Here is a 21205-nt window from a genome sequence, read left to right as displayed (position 1 = left end):
TACATAGACCTTGGTTCTGGAGGAGGACTTGTTATTCCTCAATTGACAGGTTCATGAAGAAGGTGGAAAGGCGGCTAGTTGCTGGTAGCCAGGCCTCAGGAACTGCAGCAGGCTGGGGACATTTCATTAGTGTGCGGCCAGATCCAACATGAAAGCCAGGGGACGCCTCTCCCAGTGGCCACCTGCACACGCTGAGCAGAAAACCCCACACTGAATTTTTGCTCACACATTTCCTGTGTCAGTCTGGGTCTGCTTCCTTGGGAATTAGGTGAAGTGTTGAGAAGCCTGAACATCTCTCAGACCCACCTCCCATGAGGTAGACCTTGGCTCCAGGCAGGAAGCGAGCTAGAAGAGGTCCCCCCCAACCACCACCAGGCCTCCCCATTTTCCAGATGGAGCAGGAATTTGGATCTCGGCCCGTCTGACTCCAGTGCCTGGTCTCTTGACCAACCTGTGGTTCAGTATGTGAATTAAAATGGAACCCAGCAGAACACACAAGGAGCGCCCGGGGACCGTGCGTGGACACCTGGCTCTGTCTGACTTTCGTTGCTGAGCCCCAGTAGAACGTCCTCTCTCTAATCTGCACACGAAATGGATTTTAGCAACTGGATTTTATCGAGAAAATGACTCCTCCTTCTCCCACCCCCAATATTCGAAAACATATTGTCTTCTTTCCTGTAGTTCATTTTGCTTTCTGAGGTGATTAATGAATTAAAGATGCAGTGTATTTATTCTTTTGCCTGATTACCATTCTGTAATAAATCTAAGCTCCAGAGTCTGTCGATACAAGAAGGCCAACCTGCCTCTTTGGAAAATAAAGGTTTGTACGTTAAGCTTAACTTCAGCTCTCTGGTGCAGGAGAAAATTCACCTTTAGAGCCTTATAGAAATATCAGCGAAGCTCAAGGAAACATTGGCTGGTGGGTAGAAGATTCTGGTTCTGGGGATAAAAGTATGTTTCACAGAAAAACAACGATGCTGTTTTAGTTTTTTGTTGATGTTCTTTATGTTATTAGAGAGAGAGAGAGGGAGGGAGAGAGAGAGAAAGGGAGAGAGAGAGATTTTCCATCCACTAGTACACTCTTCAAATGACTGAAACAGCAAATATCAAGGGTCAGGTTAAAGTCAAGCCAGGAACTCCATCTGGGTCTCTCACGTAAGTGGCAGGTATTCCACACTTGGGCTGTCTTCTGCTGTCTTCCCAGGTGCATTAGCAGGAACCTGGATGGGAAATGGAGCAGCAGGGACTCCAACTGCTGCCCATGTCACAAGCAGCAGCTTATCCCATAATACTGGCCCCCACTTTAGGTTTTAAATTTAAATCGAAAGTAGTTAGAATCAAGTAAAATTAATTAATTCTCGGCATCCTGGCCACATTTCAAGTACTCTGTAGCCACGTGCAGTTGGTGGCTGCCCCATTTGACCTAGTGCTAAACTCTGGAGCGTGGAAGTTAGCTGGGTTGCCTGGTTGAAAACCTCCACCTGCCAGTTTGAGATCGAACTTTGCTGTCTGGTGCATCCGCTGCCGTGTGGACAGAGCCTTCAGCCCGTGTTAAATCCATCCGAGAGGAAGCCCCACTCTCTGTTTAAGCAGTGTAAACACCTGACTCAATGTTTGCTGAGTGGATGATTGGACAGAAGAAGGGGCGAATGAAGAACTTCCTGTTTAGCAGACAGAAGTGACTCTACACTACAGCAAGAGCCCGAAGGACTTCTGTGCTTTGTTTTTGTTTTGTTTACTTGATTTAGATCTGAAGGAGGAGGGAGCATCCACTGTACTTTGTGGACCCAAGGAGGGGGTGGATGCACGGGCAAGTTTCAGGTCTTGTACAACCAGTCCCACATCCGGGGTGGAATGAGGTCTCCTCTTCACCCTCCACATCTCCTCCTAGGAATAAATAGTGGATCAGAGCCCACTTACTTACCCAGGTATCCCTCCTCTCTTCTCTCATCTTGTGATGTTTGGCACTTCTCCAAAACACAAGGCTTAAGAATAAGTATTGGGAGAGCTTGGCATTGCACCCAGGAGTCCCAAGTCAACAGGTGTGGAGAAATTGACCTTCAGTCTGTCCTTGGGGATAAGGTAGAGAAGTATCCTGCACTGCTACTAGGTATGCAGAGTATACATAATGTAGAAAATGTGATGAGCTTTGGTTAGATAATGAACCTTTAAGCTAATGATGTGGGATTGTCTCCAGAGCTAAGAATCGAGTCTTTGCCATGCTCTAAGACCCAAGACTCAAAGAAGGCCACTCAATCAGTCATTCTTTTTTTCATTCCCTCATCCTTTTTTTCATTCACTCATTCCCTAGATACATCACCTGTGATTGTGCAAGGCAGTGAGATGCCGGGAACAAGAAAAGCTTTGTCTCTGCCCACCTGTAGCTTCAAAACCCACTGGTGTAGATGGACTTCAACAGATGACTCATTGGCATTGTGCCAAGAGCCATCAAGGCTGAGAGTGGCGTGCCATGGCCAGGCTAGGTCTGAGTATCAGGAGTTGTAGTGTTTAGGATAAGTATTTAAGGATGAGCCGGATCGTGTCTTGAGGAAGTAGGAGGATTGGAGGGGAAATGTGACCTGGGTAGAACACTGAGAGTGTTAGAATACTGAAGACACAAAGGAGCTATAAGCTGACTAGGGGGCTGTTGTAAGCTTGGGGGCAAGTGGCTCATGTTGGGACCAGAGACACTATTGTGACCAGTACGGGCTCCCTTATTCCTGAGTTTGATGCCCAGCATACCACAGGCACTTGAAACTATTTTTTGAACAAATGGAACAAATCTTTACCCTGATGAGGCTTAGCTTCAGAAGGCCATCTTACCAAGCCGCAAAACACACCACCGCCTCTTTCCTCAACCCTTGGGTTTCGTTCTGAGTGTTGTGGATCATTGTTCTTTCTTTGGCTTCTGAGAATATTTTATGTCCCTCGCCCTCAGACATCTTCTAGAGTTGCACATGTTTGGAGAAAAACAAAATGCTCCAGGTTGCTTTTTATTCTTAGCTTCCTTTTCGTTTGTGTGTGTAGGTGTTTGTTTTTCAACACTTCGTTGGTTCAGCTTAATTTGAAATGCCCACTTAGTTACCCAGGCATCCCTCCTCTCCTCTCTCATCTCAAATGTTTCTAATTTCTCTGTTTTAACCAACAGGATTTCCAAAGCAATATGCAGCAATATATGACTGGAATTTCTTTAAAGAGCAGCATTAGTGACATAGGCATAGGAGGGAAAAAATAAAAACCTGAACAAAACCAAAGCAGTGATACGGCAGGAGGACTTCCATCAGATAACTAAACAAGAAACCGATCTGATAGAGAGGAAGGAAAAAATATTAGAATGAAATATAGCACCATCAGCATTTTTCATTTCCGTTGGCTCCTCCAATTTAAAAATGGAATCATGTTTAACATCTTAATTAGGAATGGTAATGCACAACCTTTTTTTTTTTTTATGAACATCTAGTAATTTACTCTTGAAGTAAATTATAGTCAATTTATCTGCAGTGACAAGTCAATAAAACAGTGGAAGGTTCACCTGGTATTTGGTTCCTGGTTTTACTACCGAATGAGAGGCAGGGCAACAGGTAAGGGTATGTGAGGGCAGATACTGTGACTTTTGAAATTAGGCTTCCAGAGACCCTATCTAATTTTTGCCAGGTGTCATAACTTTAGAATTTGCATAGCGATTTACATGAGTGAGGAGGAAGAATGCCTGGGGCCTTGTTATGTGAATGGCCATGGTGATTCAAGTGGTAAAGTGAACCACCCTGAGCTTTTAACGGCCATGGGGTCTAATGAGAGTCTTGTGAGCATGTACAAACTATCCGGAGTTGGGGTCCAGGGCTCTCCATGGGTGCCTTCTTCGTGATGCGAACTCTGTTAATAGCTAAACCCACTCGAACCACGGCCACTGTCCCCAGACTCCACACTGTGTTCTGTGAGTTACACTGTGGTTTCAGAAACAGCCATTAGATCAAAGTCAACAGCCCCCAAACAGACACACAGACCAGGGGAGATGGGAAGTACACACCCTGGGGAGGGGTTTCTGTGGTTCAGAGAAAAGTGCATGCGTCCAGCCCAGAGTAGATGAGAGTTCAGCTTCATTTCATAGGGGGGACCCGTGCCGCTTACCTGGCGATCATTTCAGAGCTAAAAAGTTTCCCAAGAAGCAGGCACCCTATCAAGCTTCTGTGACCCAGATACCAATTATAGAGCCACAGGGGAGATTATTTGCTTGTTTTCCCAAGGAAAGTTATGGACCTTGGCCGGCGCCGCGGCTCAGTAGGCTAATCCTCTGCCTGCGCCGCCGGCACACGGGGTTCTAGTCCCGGTCGGGGCGCCGGATTCTGTCCCAGTTGCCCCTGTTCCAGGCCAGCTCTCTGCTGTGGCCAGGGAGTGCAGTGGAGGATGGCCCAAGTGCTTGGGCCCTGCACCCGCATGGGAGACCAGGAGAAGCACCTGGCTCCTGCCTTCGGATCAGCGCAGGCTGCAGCGGCCATTGGAGGGTGAACCAACGGCAAAGGAAGACCTTTCTCTCTGTCTCTCTCTCTCACTGTCCACTCTGCCTGTCAAAAAAAAAAAAAAGTTATGGACCTCTTGGTTTTAACTCTAGAGGACTGGAGAGACGTAAGAGGACAGAGAGTATTTGAGTCGCTGAGTGGTGAATCCTCAGGCCCCAGGATATCTCAGCTTTCAGTGAAATCCACCGTCTGCGCAGTGGCACAGCCATCTCCTTGCTTCACTGGCTTTGGACCGTGGAGCTGATCCCTGACAGGTTTGATTCCAACCTTCACCTTTTTCTTAAGTGAGAAGCTAACAGTCATATAAGATGGGTTCCAGCATTGCTTTTCCATTTGAGAACGAAGAAGAGCTGAACAGCGGTCATGGAAATGGCAAGCCTGACCCAGGCAGTAGCCGGAGAGAAGGGTATGCAGTGTTAAGCCATGGTATCTCTTTGAGTGTGAGTTGATTAAATCAATGTCCCACCCTTCCTTCCTTTTTTTAGTTTAAAGTTTTCCAGTTTGCTCTCTCAGTGTGGTCTAGTTCAAGCATTAGTGCATACATTTCTCTTTCCTACAATTTCTGGGTGTTTGCAACAACCATTGTGCTAATAAAATGGCCCCCATAGAGCAAACAGCCCAAGAAGCGGGCTCTCCAGTTGTCAGGTCCCTTGGTTTGTGATGGTCTGCTGGCTTGCTCAGTGTGACACTGGGGTTCCGGGGCAGGTGCACATTCTTGAGTGGTGCGTGTGGTGAGAGAGGCCAGTGGTTCCCCTGGAACACTCTCCATTGTGACAACAAGGGACCTTGACTGCCCTTGCTTGGAGTAGTCATCTCCCTCCTCTCAGGAAACCTTCTCCTGCCTAAATTAGCTTTTGAATCTCAGTGTTCTGATCCTATAGCATGCACATAAATCCTTGCCCCTCATTCAGCATGTGGCAGAGCCTGGGCATCCCATAATATTAGTTGAATAAGTAAGAAATAATACATGACTCCTGTCCTTGGAATCTAACCAGCCTGACGGAGCAGGCCCACGTTCTGTGCCATCCAGAGAGCTGGCCACTATTATTTCTTTGCAGAGGGGCAAGAGCTGAGTTTTGGAGACCCCGATGCTCAAGGGTACATCAGTAGTCAATGTCAGGCCTGGAATACAAATCGTAAACTACAGCATAGGCCCACAGCCATAGCAGTTGCAGCCCTTTGGTGTTCTGTGTCTGGCTGATTCTACTGGTGGACCTATTTCTTCTTGTCCATAGTCAGGAAAGTTTTCACTCACCCTCTGCACCTGGGAGCCTGGAAAATTCTGTGACAAGATCATTGGCAAAGAGAAGCTCATTTTTTCCTCCTCCACCCTCAAACTGCTGATCTTGGCTATTGTCTAATTTTCTCCTCCGAAAATGGAAACTTTGGGAAATTACTTTGGCACAGAAATCTTTCTTAGTTCTTCTCTAGCATCCCAGATATCGATAGAGCTGGCACTAGCAATGGAATTGAATTACAAAAACAAAAAGGATCAACCATCTTACTGACTGAAGTCTTCCAAAAGAAGGGTTGGCCTAAACAATTGGCATGTGTATAAGGAAAGCAAAAAGCCAGTCACGGAAGCTCTTTGACACAACTGGCTCTTATCAGCTCCTTTCTTTGTGCAAGACACTGTTCTAAGATAGTCACATATATTAAGTGCTTACAACAACAAGATGGTGTGGTTATTATTATTTCTAAATTCATATGAGTAAGTTGAGGCATAGAAAGATGACCTAACTTGAACAAGTAGCTAAAATGTGAAGGTACCAATTATACTTGACTTGGGGTGAAGAATAGCAGAGATTCATTTTAAAAGATGACTCAAGGATCTAATCTCAACCTTCACCCCATAATTGTACGGTTGAACAGGTCACAAAATGTCACCAACTAATTCTTCAGTTTCAACTGTTTTACGGCCTGGATACCCTCATAGGAGAATCTTCAAGCTTGAAATCTTGCAAGGAGTTGTTATTGCAAATTCAGGCAGTGTTGGTCAGGGACCATGGAAAGAGGCAACCCAGCATAACTCTGCATCTAAAATCAATAAATGCTGAGCTGGATCAAGGAAAATCTGTAGATACTTGATATTCCTGGGCAAGGGAATTTGAGTTAAGTGGTAACGGCTAGATAGGAATGATTGAGTACCCAGAGAGAGATGAAAATTTTCCAAAAAAGAGAGTGCTGTGATCAAAGGTGTGAGATTGTAGACTGTGTTTGATATTATCTAGATGATATGATAAGCCTAGAGATGGTAGTGTGCTAAAGTTAGCTTATATGATTTGTACGATCTGATTGTCCATTTTTAGGAATTTCACAAGCCTTGAACAGCCATAATTTAAACTATGCAAAATTACAGTAAAACACATCACATTATAATACAAGTAATAAACAAATCATCATTTCTCATTTATTTAGCCACATTTCCCTATTTATGCCCTTAAGGCCATTTATGTCTCTCCTATCCATTTGGTTGAAATGCTGCATATTGGGATGGTGTCTCACATTTCTTCCCAACTCTGCAGTTAGTAATGCCACATTATTACGTAGCTGAAAAATGAGCCACGGTGGGAGTTACCACACCACAGAAACCAGCAACCACTCAACATCCAGCCTTTTTCTCCATGGAGAGTTGCTTGTTGAACACTTACCAGCTCACCACTGCTCAGAGGAACGAACAGGCCAAGTATCAAATCAAATGAACACCTTGGATGCCACAGCAGGTAACCTATGGAGTATTGTTTCTTGTATCAGCTCTGGTTTCTGGAAAGCCAGAGCCTGAGGCAATCACCAGGCACAGTCTTTCACTGGGAAGTGCAACTCCAAGGTTAAGGGGACGGGCAAGTGACCTAGAGGAGGTGGGGAGCAGACACCAGGTGAGACTTTACCGAGGTGGCCACTGCTTCGTAGCTCACAGGAGACACAGCCAGGGACCGGGGTTGTGGCGGAGTGGGTCAAGCTGCGGCCTGTGATGCTGGCATCCCATATGGCACACCACTTTCAATGCAGCTTCCTGCTAATGACCTGGGAAAAGCAGTGGAAGATGGCCCAAGTGTTTGGGTCCCTGCTACTCACGTGGGAAACCTCACAGAAGCTCCTGGCTTTGGCCTGGCCCAGCCCCAGCCATTTGGGCAATGAACCAGTGGATGTAAGACCTCTCTTTCTCTTTCTCTTTCTCTTTCTCTTTCTCTTTCTCTCTTTCTCTCTTTCTCTCTTTCTCTCTTTCTCTCTTTCTCTCTTTCTCTCTCTTTCCCCCTCCCCCTTCTCTTTCTCTTTCTTTGACTTTTAAGTAAAAATAAAATAAAAAACTCAAAAAAAAATATAGACACCTCAGCTCTCTGCTCCCAGACAGCCTTAGACAAGTCCATCAGAAGGAGGCACGGGGCAGGAGTTTGTCTGCAGCTCCCTCCCATTCTGTCTTCCTGATCAAAGGTTCTTCCCAGGACACCTAGGACATCTATGTTGCCTACCTTTTTGGGTCACAGCCTCTGGGGAAGTCAGGTCCCAGCCTACCAGCCCTGCAGAGGGCACTTCCTTTGGGTGGCTGGAGGAGCCGGGACACTGGTGCATAAAACCTGTAGGGCCATGCTGACTTGGTTCTCTTCCCAGAGGGACTGGGCAGAGAGGGAGGCGGCGAGAGTCCGAGGGAGTGCCTGCGCAGCCCTGCGCGGTTCTCAGCCCTCAGGGTACAGGCGTCTCACTTAGGGGCACTTGTCTGCAGGCCAGTTTTCTGGACCATCTGGAGAATTCTGTCTTTAGAACTGGAGCTGGGCCCGGATTTTCCCTTTCCAAGGAGCATCCGGGGAGGCTCTGTACAGCGGGCTCATGGGCCACATCTGGGGGCCATGGGGGTGACCACCATCACGTCTTCTGGTCCCCTGTCTTGTTGCATGTTCTCTGTGAAATGCAGCTCAGTTTGTAGAATTCTGATCAGTTAGTGACCCCAGGCAGCTTTTCCTGCGGACCCTCAAGTGCCCCGATACAGCCTTTGCCTCTGTCTCAGCATCTTGGGTCTGGCTCAGTCTTAGACTTCTTAATGAGTGAGGATCAGTGAGATTAGGAGGAGAGGACTCCTGTGATGCAGGTTTGGGACGCGAGCCTGGCTCCCTGGCCGTTCAGAGTGTCAGTTCCTCATCCATAGAATGGAGACTGTTAGGATCACATTAGGACATCCTTCCACTGCAATTTGTGCAGTTCCTTGTGCCTAGTAAGCGAATGGTGCGTTTGCTGCTATTACTGTCTGGGCTGTCACTATCAGGCAGGGTGAGAACACTAGGAAATGAAGATGGGGGTCTTTAAAAGTTTGTGGAAAATTGCTTATTATCATATAATTATGCATTCATTCTTAAAAATGTTTACACTAAAATTAATTTTTCACTTTCATTTCCCCCAACCTTTTTTTTTTTTTAATTTTTTGACAGGCAGAGTGGATAGTGAGAGAGAGAGAGACAGAGAGAAAGGTCTTCCTTTGCCGTTGGTTCACCCTCCAATGGCCGCCGCGGCCGGCGCACCGCGCTGAACGATGGCAGGAGCCAGGTGCTTCTCCTGGTCTCCCATGGGGTGCAGGGCCCAAGCACTTGGGCCATCCTCCACTGCACTCCCTGGCCACAGCAGAGAGCTGGCCTGGAAGAGGGGCAACCGGGACAGAATCCGGCACCCCGACCGGGACTAGAACCTGGTGTGCTGGCGCCGCAGGCGGAGGATTAGCCTAGTGAGCCGCGATGCCAGCCTCCCCCAACCTTTTTGAAGGCTCTCCCCTTCACTGAGTGAAATCACCCCTAGAACCATGGTGTTTCCTTCCCTCTGTGCCTTGCTACATACATAGCTCCCCCTTCCCAAGAAGGCAGAGGGAAGAACACAGGGAACTCCCAGCCTCCCCCGAGGCCGGCTTGCAGGCTGGGGCGCTGCTGGGAGCAGGCTGAGGCCTGGCAGCTTCCTGACCCAGCTCGCCCCGGCCGCGACACGCACAGGCTCTGGGTAAGAGGCAGGCCATGCTGCAGGGGCATTGGCCGTGGCTTCTCTGACAGAGGTGCCCTCTGAGCACAGTTGTCCCCCCCACCCCCACCCCGCTGTCTGCCGAGCCTGCCCCGGGAGTGGGCTTCTGCCACAACCTTGCTGACACCGTGCTGCCTACACCTTCAGGGTGCCGGTGCTGGGCTAGCTGGTGCTGCAGCCGGACAGTCTCAGTGAGTGGGCTCAGAGTGAGAACCCACAGGCTTTACTGAATGGAGGACGAAGGCGGCTGGGAGTAGCCGTGGGGCAGCTGCTGACCCCCTGTTTCAAGGGAAGCCATGGCCAGAATGGATGGCACCTTGAGACAAGAGTTGGTCTCTCTCTCTCTCCTCCCTCCCTCTCTCTCTCCCTCCCTCCCTCCCTCCTTCTTTCTCTCTCACTCTCTCTCCCTCCCTCCCTCCTTCTCTCTCTCTCTCTCCCTCCCTCTCTCCCTCCCTCCCTCCTTTTCTCTCCCTCCCTCCCTCTCTCCCTCCCTCTCTCCCTCCCTCCCTCTCTCCCTCCTTCTCTCTCTCTCTCTCTCTCTCATGTCCCTGCTAATCTCTCTGCAGGGGTAGAATCACCCTCTCTGTCCTTTTTCCCCACTCCCCTGGCATTCTTCCCCAGCTCTTCTCTTTCTCCCCTCGTCTCCTGACCCAGCATTGCTGGAGCAGGTTAAAGTTCATTTTTATAAATGGCTCCCCTTCCCCTGAGCCTGTGCGTTTATTAAGCCCCATCTCAGAGGTGTCTCAGGGGGCTCTCAGCTCCTGTCCTGGTGTTCCAGGCGTGGCGGGGTGCAGCGTGTGCCTGGGGAGGAGGGGGATGAGGGGGAGCACTAGCAGCAGGAGACTCCTCTGGCCTTGGAAAGTGGCACAGGTGGGAACGCATTCAAGTGCAGCTTGAGCTCTTGAAATGGAGCCGCGTAGCAGCCTGCTTGTCGGTTGTTTGGAGGGGTTTTTGCAGCAGTGGCTTTACCAGGCGCTGTCGTGGAAACGGCATTTCATCCGAAGATCCAGTATCGAGAGGACATGCGTGGTCTGTAACCCTCCAGGCTGGTGGAAATCGGAGCTGCTCAGAGCCAGTGATTCTGTGTGCTCTTTCCAGTGGGAGCTCTGCCTGGTGCTTTTGCAAGGACTGCAAGATGACCCACATTGGTGTCAGGCTTCGGGCAGGCATCATGGGTCCAGAGGGGATCATTTTCAGAGGGGTGCCGGCCTGAGAGGGAGGTTTCCTCACCGGCGCTGTGGCCGGTGGAATCTTAGCTGGGCTCCAGCGGCCTTGCGGAGGGCCAGGCAGAGAATCGGTTCAGTTCAGTCCTCCCTGAGACCACCCAAGCTCCTCACCTTGAATTTGACATCAGTGACCTGTGGTTGCAACGTACTTTCGCAGGCTTTCTTAAGGAAGTTGTGCTGCAGAGTGGCCCAGCCCTAGTTCTGAAGCCACTGTTGGGAGCTTGCCTTGGTTTAGCCGTTTGGGAATGGGGGGGTCCTCTACAGCGTGGGCCTCGTGGCGTTGTTCCGCTCAGTGGGCTCACGTGTGGTGGAGCACTTTGCTCTGTGCCCAGCGCTGGGACTGCTCAGCAAACACCACTTGACACTTTGAGTTGTCCTCCCTGCTCATCCCTGCCACCCTCTGAATAGGTCCCAGCAGCTACCGTCTTCCGGACCCTGCGCCCAGCACTACGCATACCGTAGCTCATTCACCCGGGCTGGGTTCCCTTCTGCTAGTTTTACAGATGAAGAAACGAGGCTGAAAGACGGGAGTAGCAAAGAGAGTCATGACTTGTTGTCTAAAAAAATAATGCCTGTGGTGGAGAAAGCCACCACCCCAGAAATGCTCCAAGGTAGCCAACAAGTGATAGCCCTCTTTAAGGAGGCTTTGGGAGCACCAACAAGAAGGGCTGTGACTCGGGGCGCCCAGACTCTCAGCTTTAGGCACCTGACATCCCAGGGTCCTGCTGTGCTGGTGGGCAGGTGTCTGGTGGACATGGAAGTCTGCAGGGAAGTGGAAGAGAGAGGGAGCAGAGCTCTGTGGATCCGTTGCAACCACTCAGTGTTCCCCAGAATGATACAAGACTGCCCACCACAAGGCCGTCCACGGAGCCATGGAGTGAAGATGCTGCTAGAATCCTTTCCTGTGAGGTTGTTTTCTAGTAAACTCCCCAGTCCAGAGGTTCAAGACCAACCAGCCATTGTTCCCAGCTCGCTCCCACCCCTCCACACACAAGCTGTTTGTACCTGGTTGTGTCTTCAGCTTCTTTTCTGTCTGAATCTGAGATAGGAGTAATTCATTACACAATTGGACTTCATGGTTTGCTTATGCTGATTCTGATTACAGAATAAATGACTCCCTGGAGTTTACAAAGAAAAACTAATGAAAAAAAACCAAGCATCAATCAAGAACATTTATGAATCAAGACTTTAAACAGCCATACTTAGAAAATATATATAATATTTAGAAATAGATCTGAAAAGACTTATGTAATATGTTTTAATCAAATCTTGAAGAGAAATTGACCAATAAATCAAATCTTGAAAAGAAATTGACCAATAAATCAAATTTGGAAAGAAAGTGACAGATAAATCAAGTCTAAAAAAGAAAACAACCACTATATCAAGCCATGATATGTTTATTAAAGCAACTGATCTCAGTTTTTTGCAAACCTGTTTCCTTGTTGAGCCCCCGTATTAGGAATGCATTTAGGAAACAAAATACTTACATGTACACTGCTCGCTCTCTCTTCCTCTGTCTCTATACCTCTCCCCCCCATACACATACACACACTAATTTCTTAGCCACCATCCCAGAAGTACACATTGGTAACTGCTAAGTGAGCTTCCTTAGTATCAACAGAGAAGATGGGGAGAAAAGATGAGTTTTAGGCAAAAGTTTGCCCAAGGCTAACTTCACTTTTATGTGGTTTCTGGGCTGAGTGCTGTCTGGTGGCTTGTGGGGAAAGCCTTCTCCCAACACTGTACTCATCAACTGAACTTCTTGGGATCCAAAGTCGATTTGATGAACTTTAAATCATCTTTCACAGGCCTCAGCTTGTGTCAACTCCAGAGAGGTATTTTTGCATCTTTGTGACAATGTGCAGGGTATGAGATTTCAATTGCCTAAAATTAATTTTAGGAGTTTCCACAAAGGTATCTCTAAATATATTTTTATGTCAAGTTGAGTGCATACACATGTGTGTGTGTTTATGTAGACTTGGACGTTCCCATGGACTTACTAAATAAGTTAAACACTCACATGAGCTTTTTTAAAGCAAAACTTTTTATTTATTTGAGAGCAAGAGGGAGAGTGAGGGAGTGAGTCCATTCACTGGTTCACTCCCCAGGTACCTGCAGTAGCTGACACTGGACTGCGCCAGGGTGAAGCCAGGAGCCTGGAATTCAATCTGTGGCTCCCATGTGAGCGGCAGAAACCTAAATACCCGAGCTGACATCTGCTGCCTCCTTGGGTCTGCATGAGCAGGAAGCTGGAGTCGGAAGTAGAATTAGGACTTGAACCCAGGTATTCCAATATGTGCAGGCATCTTAATTGTTGTGTCAAAAACCCACCCCTTAAAAGAACCTTTAATGAACTGATTGTGTGTGTGTGTGATTGTGCATATTTGTAGGACCATTTGTGTGTGAGTGTATAGATGGGATAACTGTGTGTAGATGGAGATAGAGGTGCATGTTTGTAGGAATCTCTGTGTGTGTATAGGTTCAGGAGCACTGGCATTTGTGTGAAGGGTGTCTATGGGAGTGTGTGTGCAGATGTAGCATGTGTGTATATGGAGTGTGTGTTATGTACGTGTGTGTGTGTGTCTAGGTGCATGTGTATGGGTGAATGTAGGTAGGTGCATGTTGGGGGGTGTGCATGTGGGGTGTACATGTGTATAATTGTGTGTGTGTTTAGACATATGCATGGATGCACAGGTGCATACATGTATGGGTGTATGTGTGTGTATAGGATGTGTGTATTTGGGGTAGAGGGTGGTTCTGTCCCATCAAGTCTGTCTTTCCCATTTGTTTGATTGCCTCATGTAGAACATTGGACCCACTCCCTACAGAAAAGAGCTTTTCCAAGAAAGAACCTCAGACTGTTACTCATGTCTTGTGACCATCAGTCACAGCCCTGGGCTTCCCAACATAGGCGTGGATTTAAGTCTTCTGCATCATCACGTTCAAACATGTCCTTGCGATGGTGAAACAGTATGTCCCGGCGTCTGACTTGGAAGATCGCGTGTGCTGTGTTTAAGTTCCCCCTCCCCTAGTTTCTGGTTCATAAATAATGTGTCACAGTCCATCTCGCGTGGTCATTTCCAGTGGCCGTGTGAATAATCGGTCAGCTCTGTGTGTGCCGTTCCTCTCTGGTCGACACATTTTCACACAAGGCCAATCCTCCTGTTTCCCGCGTTTCCCGCAGGAGGAGACCAAGGCAGAAAGGCAAAGTCGCTTGCCCCAGGCCGCACAGCTGCGGAGCAGCGGAGGCAGATGTGAAGCAATGCCTGCTTGTCGGCAGGGCCTGTCCCCCTCACCCCGTCCAGCAGTGTTTTTTCGGTCATCTTTTGCAGCAGCTCTCCATTCTCCATCTTGCTGTTGGCCAGAGAGTGTTGCACCTGAGACCAGTGACGATGTGAAGCGCAGAGGTCATAGTCAACACTTGGCTTCTGCTAGCAGTTAGTTAGTATGTTCTGACGGGGGCAAGGCGCTTCTCCGGACACCATCCTGATCCTATATGGAATGGAATGGAATAGGCTTAGTTTTTAGAAGTTTCTATAAGGATAGATAATCTCTCTTCGAATATTAAAAGGGAGCCTGCCAGTTCCTGCGTTTTCCAACCTGCCAAAGCTTTCTGACTTTTCCCATCCCAACTCCCACCACTTCATACAGGACTGACTTAAATTAGGATCAGCAATTGGAAAGCTTACTCCTAACATCCCACTCTGAGAAGAAAGCATAATTCCGTCTCTGATGAGAACTTTCACTTGGATTACTGAGCACTAGCATTTCAAATAAGGGGACTTGGATGGTTTTATAAGATGGCCATAGACTTGCAATCACAAAGGACTTTTCTTATCCTTTAACCAATGAAACAATTTTAAGGTCCCTCCAGTCTCCTTAACTCTTTTATTATGTTGGTACTCTTTATACCAAATTTTATTATTGCTTTTTCCAATGGAGTGATATATTTATTTTTTGCTTTTAATTAACAATTAAAATTTTTATATATTTATGGTATATATCACTGATGCTTTAGAACATGCTTACATTATGAAATGACTAAATTAAGCTACTGAGGAATTCCTTATATCACATATAATTTTATTGTGTAGCAAAGACATCTAAATCTACTCTTCAGGCAGTTTTCAAGTGTACAGCACATTATTAATCATAGTCAACATGTTGTACAATAGATGTCTTGAACTTATTCCCCCCTCTAGAGTTTTAAGTCCTTTGACTAACATCTACCAACCAACCCTCTTTCTGGCCTCAGATAGTCACAATTCTAACCATTGCTTTCATTAGCATGTCGAATTTTAAGATAGATGTTTCAGACTTAAATTTGAGGGGCCTTCAGAGGTTCATGGAAAATGCCTAGTATGAAATATCTGTGCCTGGATTTTAAAATGTTTTTTGCAACAACATGAACTTACCTTGATTCGGCTTTCTCACAGACTTTTTCAAGTATCCTCAAGGAGCAAACAATAGGATTCTTTTAGGGGTTGCAGTGATACATAGCATGGATTACTTTTCCCCAGTCATTTGTGAAAATCAAAATTTTGTACTTAATTCAGTTTCATGGATATGTGACACGACACGTGCAGTTGTCCAGGGTCTACGTGTGGTCTCATGCTCTCTTGAAATTCTTGGTCATTTCTGGGCCAAGGGTCTTGAATTGTCATTTTGCACTGGGCCCTCTCAAAAATGCAGCTAGTTCAGAAACATTCCTAGCTTTTAACCATCTCTCTCTCTCTTCCTTCCTTCCTTCCTTTCTCTTTCATTCTCTCTTTCTCTCTCTTTGTTTCTGTCTTTCTCTCTCTCTCTTTCTTTCTCTTTCTCTCTCTCTCTCTTTCTCTTTCTCTCTCTCTTTCTTTCCCTCCCTTCCTTCCTTCCTTTCCTCCCTCCCTCCCTTTCTTTCTCTCTTTCTCTCTCTCTTTCTCTCTCTTTCTACCTACCTACCTACCTACCATTCAACCTTTCTTAGACCTATCCCGCGAATGCATCACTAGATCTGAGTTGCTGTTTGCTGGCCGTTGAGGTCCAGATAGCTCCCAGTTTTTGGTTCTACTTTGTCATGTCTGTTCTGTCATTTCTCCTGTCAGGCTTACTTCTTCCCCACCCTCCGCTCCCCACACACATTACTTAAGGGTGCAGTTTTAAGACTATGGAGGGGAAGATTCAAAGACCGTCTAGTTAATGGTCTAGGAATTAGGAAGGAAACAACAGCAGCAGTGCTTGCCAGATGGGCTCTTGGGGAGCGATAGGGCCTCATCCTGTTCTGAGGGAGCCAGATGATGGTCGAGGTTTTTACAGAACAATCTTGGGCCTTTATGGAACTCACCTCAACATGACCAGATACGAAAACAATGGCATCAGTCTCATCTAATACTAGGTTAGCACCTCTTTCTGAGATTTCAGGTTTGTATTTCTGAGTAGATAATATAATAAATTGATAAAAAAGTGATTTCTGTACCAGAATAGTATTTTTAGTATTTTTTTTTGCCTGTTGATATTTAAGAATTTTTATAGAAAAAACAATGTTGGAATACCATTTAGGAAAATGAAATTTTAGAATCATTCAGGATCCCTTAAGATTTAAATCAGTGCTATCTGAGAGCATTTCATTTGATGATAGAATGTTCTAGATTTGTGTTGTCCATTACAGTACCCACTTAATACACGTGACTACTGAGCGCTTGACGTGAGGTTAGAGGTTGATGTTGTGCTCTGGTGGGTTAAGTCCCTGCTTGTGATGCCCAGATTCCGTCATGGAGTGCCTCGTTCCAGTCCTAGTTCGTCTACTCCCAGACCAATTTCCTGCTGATGCCTCTGTGAGGCAGCAGTGATGGCTAGGCACTTGGGGCTGGCCACCATGTGGGATACCCAGATGGAATTCCTGACTCCTGGCTTCTGCTTTATCCAGCCCTGGCTGTTGAAATTATTTGGAAAGTGAACCAGTGGATGGAAGACCAATCTTTCTATCTTTCTCTCTCTCTGTCTTTCAAACAAACAAAGCTTTTTTTTTTTTTTTTTAAGGAGATGAGGTTAATGTGACAGAGGAATCGGATATTTAGCTGAGCTGAGTTGTAATTGATCTAAATGCAAATAGCCGTATGTAGCTAGTTCCTGCTGTGTAGACTCGCAGGATTCTCAGCAGTTATGCTCCGCTCTTCCACAGTCATGCTCTTGTTTCTTCCCCACGTTTCCCGCTCTGTGAGGGGTCTCAGTATACGGCTCCACGTGTTGGTTCGAGAAAGAACATGGAGATCACTTAGCTCTCGGGCTACCAGTGAAGCTTTGTCAACTTGGGTGCCATGTTGTGTTAGCCCAGAAGATGGGGCATTTGGACAAACGAACACAACTTAGCAGCGGTGTTGTCCTCTCTTGCCCAAGGTGGGATTAGGGAGTTAGAGAGAGACGGGAACTTGTATCTAGGGAACACACATTTTCCGAACACCCAGTGTGTGGGAGCCAGAGGGGCTTCGTGTGAGCAGCTCCTGGGAGCTTAGCCTCAGGCCTCCTGGGCAGGCACCAGTGCCGTTCAATACGTGAGGTAAGTGAGAACCGAGCCCTTGACAAGGTTCATGTCCTTTGCACATCGCAGGGCTGGAACGGGACCACAGTTTCCGGAGGCTGCAAACCCCATTGTGTTTCCACTCCTGCTTGTCTCCAGACACTGCTTCTGTCTCTTGTCCTTGCCAGTGTCGGGGAAGAAGGAACGCGCCTTCGTCACTGCTGTCGCTGCTCGTGCTGCTACCGGGGCGTCTTTGTCTAGTGAAATGCAAAATGCCCAGGGACACGGTTCTGCTTTCAACAAAAGTGAAAAGTCTTCTGATTTTCACTGCTACATGGTTTGTGGAAGGAGATGAAGAAGGAAACACACAAGTGCACGTACTCACATGTACCCACACACGCTCCTGCTGTCTCACACAATGAGAGCTTCCCTTGCTATTTTAGGACCTGTTCTGCTGATTTCTGACATAAAGGCTACCCAGAGTCTGCATTAGGTGAACCCAACTGCTTTGAAATTCCTTCTTTTTTTTAAAGTCTTTTTTTTTTATTTTAAAAACATACTCTTTTCTTTTTTAAAGAGATTTATTTGAAGATCAGATTTAGAGAGAGAATGAGGCAGAGCGAGAAGAGAGATCGATCGATCTTCCATCTGCTGGTTCACTCCCCAGGTGGCCACAAAGGCAGGGCTGGGCCCAGGTCTCCCACGTGGGTGCAGGGGCCTAAGCACTTGGGCCATCTGCTGCTGCTTTCCCAGGTGCACTGGCAGGGAGCTGGATTAGAAGTGGAGCAGCCAGGACGCCACCAGCACCCATGTGGGATGCCAGCACTGCAGGCGGCTGCTACTCCCACTGTACCATAGCCTCAGTCCTTGAAACTCCTTCTTAAGGTCCACCTTGGTTTGTTTGCCGGGGTCAGATCGCACAGTTAGCCAAGGCCAAGGGCAGATTTGTGAACTGCTGCAGGGTCGAGATCTGAGTCCCAAAGGGGAAGGAAGCACATCCCTCCCAGCCCAGGAAACCCTTTTTCCTCCTCAGAGTCCAGGCCCCAGAAAGTCCAAGCTTGCAAGATTCTGCAGCCAGCAGTGGACGCTTTGCTGAGGTCATCAGATCCGGCCGCTGCGTGTGCAGCCTGCACAGTTCGGGTTGGAGGGGGAGGAAGATCAGTTCCCCCTTTCTCTCTGCTTCCCTCTGTCATGCACAGGCCTTGGAGAGGTCTGGGGGCGGGTGGGGAGGCCTGCTTTGGAACCCCGCCCCAGGGCTCTTCCCTGGGGCCACTGAGCCGTGTTCCTTGGGAGACACCAGCCTGGAAGCTGGCCCTGACTCTATCTAATCCAACAGGCACTTTACTCATCACGTGGCCTGTCCAAAAATAACACGCACCAGGGGAGCCTTGGGGACACCAGGCCCAGTTAGCGGGAGGCCCCTCAGGCCCAGGAACTGCTTTCCTGTTTGCGTTCAGCCCCAGGCCTCGTGGAGCTCCCCTGGCCTGTTTCCACCTCAGCTGCATTCCTGCCCCGGTTTGCCTCCCGGAGCTGTGTGTCACACCCTGGACGCTCACTTGCTGCGTGAGTTCTCATCCCTAGGCAGACGGAGCAGGAGAAGGGGCACGAAGCCACTCAGCTCCTCTTGACAAAACCCATCTCCTGCCACGGGGAAACTGAGCCAATGCCAGGACCCACACCTCCTTTTCAAGTATTTTAAAACCAAGGTAGCTTAGCCGATAGTAAGAGTCCTGTTAAAACTTGCTCTGCATCGGGGCTGGCTGTGCGAACTTGGGCATATCAACCTTCCCTCCAAGCCTCAGTTTTCCTCATCCTTAAAAACAGAACAAGTGCTGCTTGGCAGCGTTTTCGGGGGAGGAGGGGTAGGAAGAATAACACTGTGCACGGAGTCCCTGCCAGGACCAGGCAGACTCCTTCAGTCCCCAACACAGCTGCTTCTCTCAACAGGGATTTGGGTTACGCACGCACCTAGACTCTGCATGTCTCACATTTATAACCGAGCTTTTGGAGAGAATGTGTTGGAAAAGTTCAGATCAGGATTTTCTGCCCTAATTGTGGAATGTGTGAGTGTGTAAATGCTTGGAGCGACAGGAGCAGGAGCAGGAGCAGCCCCAGTAGGAGTGGTCAGATAGCAAGAATGGCAGCGGTAGTGACGCTGACGGTAACAGTAGCATCAGCTTCGGCAGTATAATAGCAATAGTAACGGTGGTAACAGCAGCAACACAGGAGAGTAATAGTGGCAACTACACAGCGGTGGGAATAGAGCACTAAAAGCAGCAGTAGGATTAATTGTTGACAGTGCTAGCACTACTCTTGGTAATAGTGGGGGAGGGGAAGAGAGAAGCAGGCATAGTAGCTAGTGGCAGTGCTGTGGTTAACCTTGGCAATGCTGTGGTAGACACTGTTCTGCTCCTTCACAGAGCCTTTAGTCGTCCCAACAGTGCTACGCTAACTGCTGCTCCCTATAGGCAGCACTAGAGGGTGAGCCCCGATGCGCAGGTTAAAAGGCAGACTCTTTTATGTCCACCCAGGGCTGTGAAAAAGTCTACTGTATCATCATCCTCATGAGAGCGTCACAAAACCACGCTACCGTCTGCAGGGTACACACAGGTGTGTGTACACACAGCCTGTGTTTTTCCACTAAGCGCTAGGCTACATGTAATGAACAATGACCCAACATTCTGTTTTATGAAGAAAGCAATTTAATCATCACGCTAGTACTGGATGTTTAGACTGTCTTCATTCTTTCTGTTACAGCTAACACCATACTGAACATCTGTACCTAAGGATACTCCAAAATAGTTAGTAGAAAAACAGAATTAGAAGATGATTTTCTTTTAGAGCAAAAAATTTTGAAATCTGTAATTTTTTAAAGATTTTATTTATTTATTTGAGAGGTAGAGTTACAGACAAAGAGAGCAAGAGAGACAGAGAAAGGTCTTCCTTCTGTTGGTTCACTCCCCAAATGGCCGCAACGGCTGGAGCTGCACTGATCCGAAGCCAGGAGCCAGGAGCTTCTTCCGGGTCTCCCACATGGGTGCAGGGGCCCAAGGACTTGGGACATCTTCTACTGCTTTCCCAGGCCATAGCAGAGAGAGAACTGGATCGGAAGAGGAGCTGTCAGGACTACAACCAGCACCCATATGGGATGCCAGTGCCGCAGGCAGAGGATTAACCTACTGCATCACGGTGCTGGCCCCTGAAATCTGTAATTTTTTCATAATGTACTTTTTCCATGAGCTTTTGAAAGGTCCCTTGCATGTAAATCTTTGAAACTTTAATTATTTCTTTACTATCGATTCTAATAAATGGAATTATCTATTAAAGCATGATTTTAAAACTCAGTATCTAAAATTGCTTTGCAGAGAAACTGAGCCAGTTTATACTGCCACAAATACCGCACAGGAGTATTCATTACGCCGGAATGGTCTTGTTAGAATTAGCCATTTTGTAGAACTTTCTCTGTAGACAAGCACAGTGTCTTATCTTCATGTCTTTCTTTACTCTTGGGCATTTTTATTTTTGAATGCTTTGATTCCCTCTTTGGTGAAGTGTATGTTCTATCTCATCCTGAATTCATTTTTTTTCCACAAGTGTTGGTGTTTTCCTTGGTGAATTCTCACAGCTCCGTCTATATTGCGTATTACCCCTTTATCGTACTTGTGCCAAAATTCTTCCATGTTTATCATTTAGCTTGCAATTCTATTTATGTTTTTACGTATATTTAGATTGCAAGTGAAATACAATCCAGCTTAATGTACTTTTCCTTTGCTTCCATTTGTAGGCAAATTTTCCTCCAACAACCAGTGAACATTTCCCCCATATTTCCTTCATTTTTATGACTGGTGTATTTTATGTTTTAAATCTCCAATGCATCTAGAACCTATTCTGAGGTTTAGAATGAGAAACTGATGCTTCCTTTCATGGATAACTGGTTTGCTAACATTTGGCAGAGGAGCCGCCTCTCTCCA

The 21205-nt window shown here is 47.3% G+C and overlaps 1 protein-coding gene across 3 annotated transcripts in view; it reads left to right on the top strand.

Annotated features, from left to right (window-relative positions):
• MAF (MAF bZIP transcription factor) overlaps nt 1-21205 on the top strand; it is a 349344-nt gene that overhangs the window by 30585 nt on the left and 297554 nt on the right. Inside the window, exon 3 of one of the 3 annotated variants that reach the window (XM_051847317.2) lies at nt 8-4549. The exons of the other annotated variants lie outside the window; for them this stretch is intronic. The gene's annotated coding sequence lies outside the window, so the exon portion shown is untranslated. Of the gene's footprint in view, nt 1-7; nt 4550-21205 lie in introns of those variants that run through there. 3 annotated transcript variants of the gene reach the window in all.

The sequence above is a fragment of the Oryctolagus cuniculus genome, chromosome 18, assembly GCF_964237555.1.
Source record: "Oryctolagus cuniculus chromosome 18, mOryCun1.1, whole genome shotgun sequence".
NCBI lineage: Eukaryota > Metazoa > Chordata > Mammalia > Lagomorpha > Leporidae > Oryctolagus > Oryctolagus cuniculus.
This window is presented reverse-complemented; position numbering and strand designations above follow the sequence as displayed.